The sequence below is a fragment of the Lynx canadensis genome, chromosome E3 (genome assembly GCF_007474595.2).
Source record: "Lynx canadensis isolate LIC74 chromosome E3, mLynCan4.pri.v2, whole genome shotgun sequence".
Classification (NCBI taxonomy): Eukaryota; Metazoa; Chordata; class Mammalia; order Carnivora; family Felidae; genus Lynx; species Lynx canadensis.
In genome coordinates, this window is record NC_044318.1 from 13,000,298 (window position 1) to 13,009,868 (window position 9,571).

General features: G+C 50.0%; 1 protein-coding gene across 3 annotated transcripts in view; it reads right to left on the reverse strand.

Moving 5' to 3' along the window:
- Positions 1-5,020, reverse strand: part of MYH11 (myosin heavy chain 11) — a 124,564-nt gene extending 119,544 nt beyond the window's left edge. For all 3 annotated transcript variants that reach the window (XM_030301265.2, XM_032591533.1, XM_030301263.2), the window contains exon 1: positions 4,932-5,020. The gene's annotated coding sequence lies outside the window, so the exon portion shown is untranslated. The remainder of the gene's footprint in view (positions 1-4,931) is intronic.
- Positions 5,021-9,571: the final 4,551 nt, after the last annotated feature.

A 9,571-nucleotide genomic window follows, 5' to 3' on the forward strand; every position in this document is an offset into this window, starting at 1 on the left:
CACTGTTGCTTTGGGACATCTCCCCTGACTTAAATACTGTGTTTAAAGTAACTCCGGGGCACCTGGGTGGCTCAGTCGGTTAAGGGTCTGACTTCGGCTCAGGTCATGATCTCACAGTTTATGAGTTCAAGCCCCACTTCCGGCTCTGTGCCGACGGCTCGGAGCCCAGAGCCTGCTTTGGATTCTGTGTCTCCCCCTCTCTCTGCCCCTCCCTGGCTCATGCTGCCTCTCTCTCTCTGTGTCTCTCAAAAATAAATAAACATTAAGAAATAAATAAAGTAACTCCAGAAGGAAGTTTTTTAGTTAGTAGAGTGAAATTATTTTTCTCTCCTACCAAGAGAACTTGGTTAGCAAGAGACACGATATAGCTCCTATGAAGAACACTTTTGGGAAAGAGAGAACTGGTCATTTCCGGCCCTCAAAGCCCCAGGGTATTTTGTATCTTCCAGCCCTGGCATAACGTGCTTACAATTAATGTACAGTCTCGAATGTGACAGACATTTCTCAGTATCTATCCATTTTAAATGCGCGTGCCCTTTGACTTGGCCATGGCATTGCTGGGAATTGATCTTACAGATAAATTCATATAATTAGACCAAAATAGATACAGGATGTTCCCTGAAACACTCTAAGTGATGGGGAGCAGCTGGTATGTTTCCATAAGGGGTTATTTCAGTAAGAAGCTGTACTTTCCAATACTAGAGGATTATACAGCTGATTTTTAAACGTGCCAAAACATGCCGATAGAGAAAGACGTTGAAGATCTACGATTAAGTGGGGAAAAAAAAATCCTAATGTCCGGAATGCCAGTTTTTTTTTTTGTCTGACAAAAAGGAAATTCGACGTAGCAAAGTTTTGGAAAGACACCCAAGAATACACTGACCGCGATTACACCTAGGGGGTAAGGAAGAATCGAGAGGGCAAGGAGGAAGGGGCTCAGGGAGACAGGCATTCTACGAGGAGACGGGGGACTGGCAAGCGTGACCCCAGATCAGGACCCAGCGGTCTCAGACCGAGGCCCCTTTGAGATTCTACGTCATCTGCTCCACGGTTTGCTTCACCAGGGGAAGGAAGGAACGGGTATAGTAATGGGGCAAGTTCAAGCCTGCATGAGTGAGCAGTGGGCCCTTTCTTGGGGACTTTGATGAGGGCTGTTCCATCCGAACCCTTCAATCACTAATGCAGGTTCAAGATACGGGACTCCCCCGTGCAGGAGCAAAGGACAGCACTAACTAGTTCTTCCCTCACCTGAGCCTTACAAAATTCCTGCAAATTCCCGCTTGGCCTTCTCCGAACTCAGCCTTTCCTCCAACGTGTGGCCATGGCTCAACTGTTTAAAGGTCAGGGGAGGAAGGCGGAGGGACCCCAGGGAGCCAAAGAGCCACCTGAAAAGCCAGATAGGTTCCCATTCCTAGGTGAACCCTTCCAGGATGCCATTATGGCCCGAAATGAATCACAAATGGGCCAGTAGAACTGGAATTTGCGATGTGCCTGGCGTAGGGGATCAAGTGTGGCCATCTTCAAGTGGAAGGTTCTAACTACCACCTTCATGTCAAATAGGGATTGGGATTATGGAGGCAGGACACAAAAGGAAAATAAGGGACAAGTTTCTCCTTTACACAAAGGTCACACGAGATAGGCTTTCTGGTTCTGCTAAGTACCAGCTGTGTCACATGCAGCACAATCCTTAAGGTCTCTGGGCACGTATGTGATAAATAATCGCCCACTGAAGTGAGGCAGAGGCCAGGCGATGCTACCCCCTTCGTGTGCATTATCCCACTTAATCCTCCCGACAGGGTAATCCCTTGGGCTCTAGAGTTACAAAGAGCTAGATCTGCAGGATCCAGTCTTCCTCCTGGGCCAGTCAAGCTATCCTGAGCAAGTTATTCAGACCACAGTAGTAAAAAGTGGCCAACAACAATATCTACTCCCAAGGGTTGTTGCCAAGATGGTAACATGATGCCAGGTAAGGGCTCAGCGTGTCGACTGGCCAAAGTGCTCACCAAACATGAGCTATTCTCCCCCACCCCACCCCCATTTTTCAGATGGGAAAACGGAGGTTTGTGAAGTCCGGTGTGGAGGATTTCCAAACTTGCTCATGACATTGTAGGATTCCAGCGGATTTAACAGCGGACTTGGTTTTCCGGAAAAATCTCACACGGATCTGATTTGAGAATTACACGGAAATCCATTTCAATTTCCAACAGGGCGTCCGCCTGCTTGGCCCCGATGTGCTGAAGAAAGAAGAGACCCTTCCTCCTCCAAAATAAAACTGTCAAGAAAGGCCGTGTGAGTGCCCAGCGAGAAGGCACCCTTCTTCGAACCTGGAAGAGTGCCCTCACCAAGAACCGAGTCTGCCAGCTCCTTGATCCTAGACATCAACAGCCTCCAGAACGTTCCCCTGCAGGTCCCTAAGATCACAAGTCCTAATCTAACTGATTTAGTCAGTAATGAGCACCAAATGCTGAATAGGAGACCCAGGTCTTTGGAGGTGAATCAATTCGGATGGCGGTCGGTCAAGTCACGATTCTGACTGGCTGGTTTGGCCAAACCTTGGTGGGGCAGAGCTCCGGGAAGAGGGAACACAGAGGAGACCATGCTAGAGGAAGACACGGAAGTAGGAGACTGTGGGGGCCTGCCCCGAATGAAGAGTGTTAGAGAAATTCGTTACAGGATTGGACAGTAATCCTTATGGTCTTGTGGAGCCTTGGAGTTCGTTCACTGACAGTGCAATACGGTCTGGCAAAGATAATCACCAGGTATTGTTTTCTACTCCTATCTTGGAAAGCAGTAGTTTAATAAACCCGAGTGGCTAAAAACCTTTTTTTAATTAAAAAAAAAAATTCCAAATAAGAGAGGAGCAGGGAAAAATAATCCTCCTTTCCTCCCAAATGTCTTCTCCTCCGGGCCCCTCCACTTGTTCCCAAATGGGAAGGACAAGGGCCAAGAAATCCCCCAGAGTCACGACCAACAAAGCTGTGTTACGACGCTAATTTGCAAGCGAGCCGGGTATGGCCTCATGTAAAACACTACCATACATGGCCATGTTTGCCTCAATCTCAGCCCTCGGACAGAAAAGTAATGATAACAAATCCATAACAAATACCTTGTACGGAAGAACACGTCTATTTCAGATGCGAAAATAAAAAACCACGGTGTGTACCAGGCGAGCCCCAGAAGCTTCTTGGAGAAAGCTCGTCTAGTTCATGAGTTAGACTCTTGGGATGGCAGTCTACCCATCGGCCCCAGCTAGATTACCACACCACCAGGGGACAAACGGTGCGTTTTATTTTAAATTCCCAAAAGGTCAGCTTATGTTTTCTCTAGAGAGAAGATGATAAACCCTTGCTTTCCGGAAGCATTTGGTCCCCCCAGAAACTTGACTCCAAAAGACGTTTTGTTCATGGTAAAGACAAAAGGTGGTGGGTCAAGACCACATAGCCTTGGTATCAGACAGACCCAGGAATGGGTTCCACCACTTGCTAGCTGTGTGATGCTGGGCGAGTTACTTAACCTCCCTGAGCCTCAGCTGCCTTTTGACTAAACAGGCATCATGGTGCCTCCTTAAAAGGTTATTGCAGCATTTAAATGAGATAAATTAAATCAAACACTGCTACAGTGCCTGGTACATAAGTATCCCATCAGTGGTGGCTATCTCAATGGAAAAGCACCAATGGAAGGCTTCCTTCCACAGAAATTCAACCTATTTTACACCTTGCCATCCAATGCCTTTCAGCCCAGCACCTTCCAGCTCCCTCTCTGTAAAAAGAAACAAAACAGAAAAACCTCTCCATTGGTACCTTTAAGGAAACTAAACCGATCGAGAAGACGAAGCAAAACACAACTATGCAAATCGGTTTACTAACAATCCACCTGCCTTGGCCAAACCCTGGCCACTTAACCATTTAATCTCTCAGTTCTTAACACTGGAACCAAACCCTCTCCTTGGGTTTCTAACTATTTTCTCCAACGTCTTGATCAGCATAGCTTTGAATGGCGCCCTTCCTCAGGCAGCAAAATCCCCACCAGCTCTCTGTGCAGGGGGAAAACTGAAACAGACATCAGCCAGACTTTCTCTCACTTTGGTCCACTTTGTGGGGACGTTCAGACCAACATTGGTGCCAGCTACTCACAGGAAATCCCAGGGCACTCTTACTTAACACACCTGCAGGCCATGGTTGCAAATCGAAACTGTCCCATCTGTCTGGGTATTTGAAGCCCTTGGGGTCAACCTGGATAAGATTTTTTTTTTTTTAACTTTGGAACGGGGGAGGGGAGTCTGGAAGAAAACTGGGCTGTGATAAATCAACTGCATCATAACCAGCCCTCCCTCTCTAGGGTGATCAACAAACACATCCTCTAAACTCATGAAAAACGCACTCGCCTTTCTGCGAAGCATCTGCCCACGTGTTTTTCACTGATTTAGCACGTTTTCAACAGAATTAAGCCAGGCTTCCAAATCCACTCAGAGCGTTACTTTGCCCGCCTCTGTGATTGGAAATGACTTTCTAGGGAAGTTCAGCTGTACTTTATCTGTGCCTAGAATAAAAGTTAGAAGCCAATGGAAGCTGCTCCTCTGAGATTTGAAGGGATCACATCTCCCAGATGTGTCTCGTAAGAATCATCTGGGATTCCTCCTTTTTTTAAAGTACAGTTTTTCTGGAGATTCAAGTGTAACTGGAGGTGAGCCCGGAATTTTGGTCTTTAACAAGTACCCCCAAGGTGGCACTTCTGGTTGGCCACCTGGGGAGATGGAGGTTTGGGGAAAACCTAGGTTGATGAAGCAGAGAAATGAAAACTGTGAATCCCCACCTCCTCACCAGAGTCCTTGACCGTATGACAAGGATAGCAACAGAAACACCTTGCTGCTCCCCAGCCCCTGTAGGATGACCCCTACCCAGCTGCCCACCCCCCAGTACCACCCTACTTACAGATCTCCAACTGGGGGGACAGCGGAGAAGAAACCGGGTGGAGAGCTCAGATCTGGCACACCTCCCAGGCAGGGGCGTCCAAATCTCCCGGCTCGCCCGGGAAGCCTCTCTTTATAGACCCGGAGCTGCCCCCGGTGGGAAAGAGGAGGCGGCCCAGGGGGGAGGAGGGGGGAGGGTCCCAGACTGCTGGCTCCGCAGCGCCCCCTGCAGGGCCCGGGAAGCGCGGCGTTTTGTGCCTTTCCTGGCCTCACCTGCGGCGGCGCTGGGACAGGGGCGCACACGTGGCGGGGACCCAGGGGGCTGTGGCGCTCCCCGCAGAAGAGTTCGGGCCGGTGTCTCACACCGCCCCTCCCACCCCAACCCGGCTCTGGGACACTCACCGAGGCTCTGATTCCCAGAGCAAGGGGCCGAGCGATCAGCGTCTGGGAGCGGGGAGGGGAGATGCTTGAGAAGGTCTCCCTTCAGTCAGTGCACGACCCCGATTTTAACCGCTTCCTTCCCCTCGGAGGGGGCAAATGTGGGGGTCTGAATTGCCACCTCCCAGCCCCGCTCCCCCTTTTATTCGCCATTCAGTGCCTGGAAAGGGGGCCGGCCGCACTGCATGAAGGGTAGAGGAAGGGGATTTTTTGAACTTTGCAAAGTGCAAGGCAGGAGCCCCCGACGGCTGGGAATCGTTTGGGAAGGGGAAGTTTTTATTTTTCCCAACTTGCTATTCCACCTCCACCCACAAGAAAAAGTGGGGGGTGGGGGTGGGGACCCAACAACCTGCTGCAGGGACTTGAGGCCCGTATGTGCCATTCGCTGACTGCCTGACCTCAGGCGAGTCACTTCCCTGCTCTGAGCCTCAGTCTCTGCAGCGGAAACATGGGTGTGTGTGTGTGTGTGTGTGTGTGTGTGTGTGTGTGTCGGGGAGGGTATATTTATGTAACTTGCAAGGTGTGAGTCAGGATGCAAAGAGAAAGTGGGTGCGACCCTGCCCTTGCAAGTTCCCAACTCTTCCTCCCCCGCCCAAGAAGTTCCTGCAAATGAAGAAGCTGCTTAAAACTTCACCCCTGCTCCCCTCTCTCGTAGGACCCCTCCCTCCCCTCCTCTGCCTGTGTCTGTCAATCTGCTCGTCTCTCTCCCATACTTCTGATGCAGTGACTCTCCATGACTCTTTCTTCCTGCCTTGCGGTCACTATGTATGTCTCTGTCTCTCACTTTCTCCTCTGTCTCCCTCTGCCTCTGGCCTGTGTCTCTCCCGACCTCTCCCGCGGTCTCTGGCTTTGTGTCTCTCCCAGACGTCTCCCACTGTCTCCCTCTATCTCTGGCCCTGCGTCTCTGGCTCCGGATCTCCGTCGCCGGCTCTCTCCCCGGCTCTCCGTCTTCTCCCGGGCTCCGTCGCCCGCACGCACACAGGCCATAAAAGGAAGCCGAGGCGGCGGGCTGGCCCCGCGCCAGGCCGGGGACCCGCGCGCCCCGCTCCCCGCCCCGCACGGGCCCCGGGTCCCCGGGCCGGTCCTCCCTCCGCGGGCGCGGCGGGGGGCGCTGGGCGGGCGACAACCCAAAAAGGGCAGGCGCGGGCGCCTTCCTGCAGGAATCCCCAGCGCCGCATACCAGCCCGGGGCTGCCCGCTCCCCCTGACTAAATATGGTGCGAAGCGGCCTCCCGGCGCGGCGGGCGCGGGGGAGGGCGCGCTGCCTCCGGCCGCTGCGACTGCGCCGCGCGGGCCCACGTGGGCCCCAGCTACTCCCAGCCACAGGGCTTGGGGAGGGGGTCGGAGGAGCTGGGAAGACCCCCGCCGGGCTCCGGGCTTCGCACGCACCCCACCTAGGTCCACAACCCCTCCCTGGGTAACCGGATCGGATGGGGGAGGGAGCTTGACTGATCACCCCCATTTTGCAGGTGAGAAAACTGAGGTCCCAGAGCAGCGAAGAGATTTGCCCAGGCTCCCGATGGGACTGGAGCCCACCGTTGCCATGATTCGCTTCCAGAAGGACTTTAAAGGGAAAGGGAGATGCCCAGGTGAATTGGCCTGCAGGCTAAAGACAGGTCTCCGAGGTTAGTGGCCGGTGCCCCCTTTGTAGCCGATCCGCCAGGAGCCATTCCTTTAACTGCTCCGTGCCTCAGCGTCCCTATCTGTGAGATGGGAAGAGCAGCAGTTATGCCCTGGCTGTTGGTAAACAGTCGGTGAGATGATCCATGTGAAACGGACATATTGTGCAGCTTCCTGTTAGCTATTATTCCCAGCCAACTTGAAACCACAGGCCTTGGGTGCCTGATGGCGAGGGCCGGCCTGTCCCCCCTCCAGCCACCGGGCTCCCCAGAGTATCTCAGACCCTCTCGATCACTTCCTCAGGCTCTCCTGCTTTCTGAAGCCTGCTCTCTCTCTTCTCAAGCACAGAGCGACAGAATCTTTGCCTCAACTACCTTACTGGGTTGTTAAACAGGACAACATATGTGAAGGCCTTATATAAAGCATTCCATACCTTTCTGGTACGTTCTACCAGTGCTCAGGGACAGTCATTCATTAAATATGTGTCCAGTGCCAAAGCTCAGATGTTTGAATCTTCAAAAGTGCATTGTTACAGTAATTAAAGCAAATGCCTGTTTTATTTCTCATGGCTCAAAAAGCCAGTTATTTTAAGATCAAGGGGGAAAAATACTTTTAAAAAAAGTGTTACTCTGAGAGCTGTCCAGTAAGTTTCCTTGGCTTGTCTTTTCTTTGAGGTGCTGTGTAATGGGAGTTTCCATAAACTCATGAAACAAGATGGCAGAGGGGAAATTTCTCTCTCGGAGTCTTTTCCTTTTAGCAAAAAAGCGCAAAAATGTGATTGTCCCCCAGTTTTTAATGATATCAAAGATCGGGGTCAAGCATGGTTCACTCCTGCATGTGCCTCGCGACCTAATTATGTAGAAGGGTATCAGCGCTCAAGGCCTCCAGCCCAAGATTTGCACGGGACCGTGCTTTCTTGTGAATGAAGGGATGTCATTCCTGGCCACAAGCCTGGCTCGATTGCTCTTGCAAAAAGGCACTTCTGTTTCAGTCATGACGGCTCCACACTTCTCCAAGACAAGACCCCACGGCAGAGTGACTTGCGACGCTCTTTCCTTCATCCATTTCCACCCATGGTGCCTTCGTACCTCCAGATTCTCTATCAGGAAGGCCCCTAAAATTCTCAAGAGGAGTTTTACAGTGCCTGCCCAAACGAGACACGCTCTTGACATACGATGCGGCAAATCATACTCCTTAGGACTTACCCAAACGAGTCGAAAGCTTACGTCCATACTGCAGCCTGCACTTGGTTTATAGCAACTTTGTTCAGAATTGCCAAAACTTGGAAGCGACCAAGATGCTCTTCAGCAGGTGAGTGGACAAACCGTGGGACACTGAGTTGATGCACTATTATTTGGTGCTAAAAAACAAACCAACTCTCAAGCCACGAAAACATGGAGGAATCTTAGGTGCATATTCCTACGTGAAAGGAGCTGGTCTGTAAAGACCAAACACTGCAGGATGCCAGATCTGACATTCTGAGAAAGGCAACACTATGAAGACGGTAAAAGACCTGGGGCTGCCAGGGCCTGGGGGGAGGGAGGATGAATGGGCAGAACACAGGACGTTTAGGGCAGTGAAAATACTGTGCACGATACTATAATGGTGGATACAGGTCATGATATATTTGTTCAGACCCACAGAATGAACAGCACCTTAAATGAATCCTAATGTAAACTATGGACTTTGAGTGAGAATGTGGTCAGTGTAGGTCCATCGATTGGAACAAACGTGCCACCCTGATGGGGGGGGTGCTGCTAAAAATGGGGGAGGCTGCGAGTGTGGGGATAGGTGGCGTATGGAAACTCTGTGCACGTTATATTCAAGAAATAAGGTCTATTTTTTTTTAGAGGTAGTTTTACCTTTTATTTAAAAAACAAAAATTAATGAAGACCACACAATCCTTGCAGAACGGTTGTTACAAAAATCAAATACCCAAGTGGCTGGGGAGGATTGTCCTAAATGCCTTTAAAGGCATATTCTCACAAATGTTAATCCTTCGTGTACACTTGGCTTTAGGTTAAAGGAACACATCAAATTTTATATAATCATACAGGCATGCGAGTCATATACAAATGCATTCTTGCACATAATTATAAAGCTATTAGTTTACTCTATGCAAACATATATGCTAAGCTAAATTTATCATCTTCAAACACCACCTCTGTTCCTGCTGTTTTTTAACTGCCCAAGTTTTAGATTTCCACTTTTCCTAAATCCCTCTTCAGTCCCAATTCCCATCCTATTTTTGTGTAAATCCAAGTCTTCCCCTAAAACTTCTCTGTATTTCTGGAAGAGAACTTCTCCTTAACAACCCATGAAAACCACCAGCAGTGATGCAGATTTAGTTTTTTGAGTTAGAGGACAAGAGCTTGATGGTTCCTCTGTATTCAGATCTTTTTTTTTTTTTTTGCTATCTCTGCCCATGCACCTTCTTCAACTACTGGCTTATAAATTAATTGACACAGTTCAAATATCCTGAGTATAAACATTTCTGGAGTACATTTTTCTCAACCTAAGGTCCTCTGTGGAAATCATAAAAATCTTAGCTTTTTGAAAATAGGTGGTTTTCCCTTTTTCCAAATATAAAAAAAGAGTGCTGCAT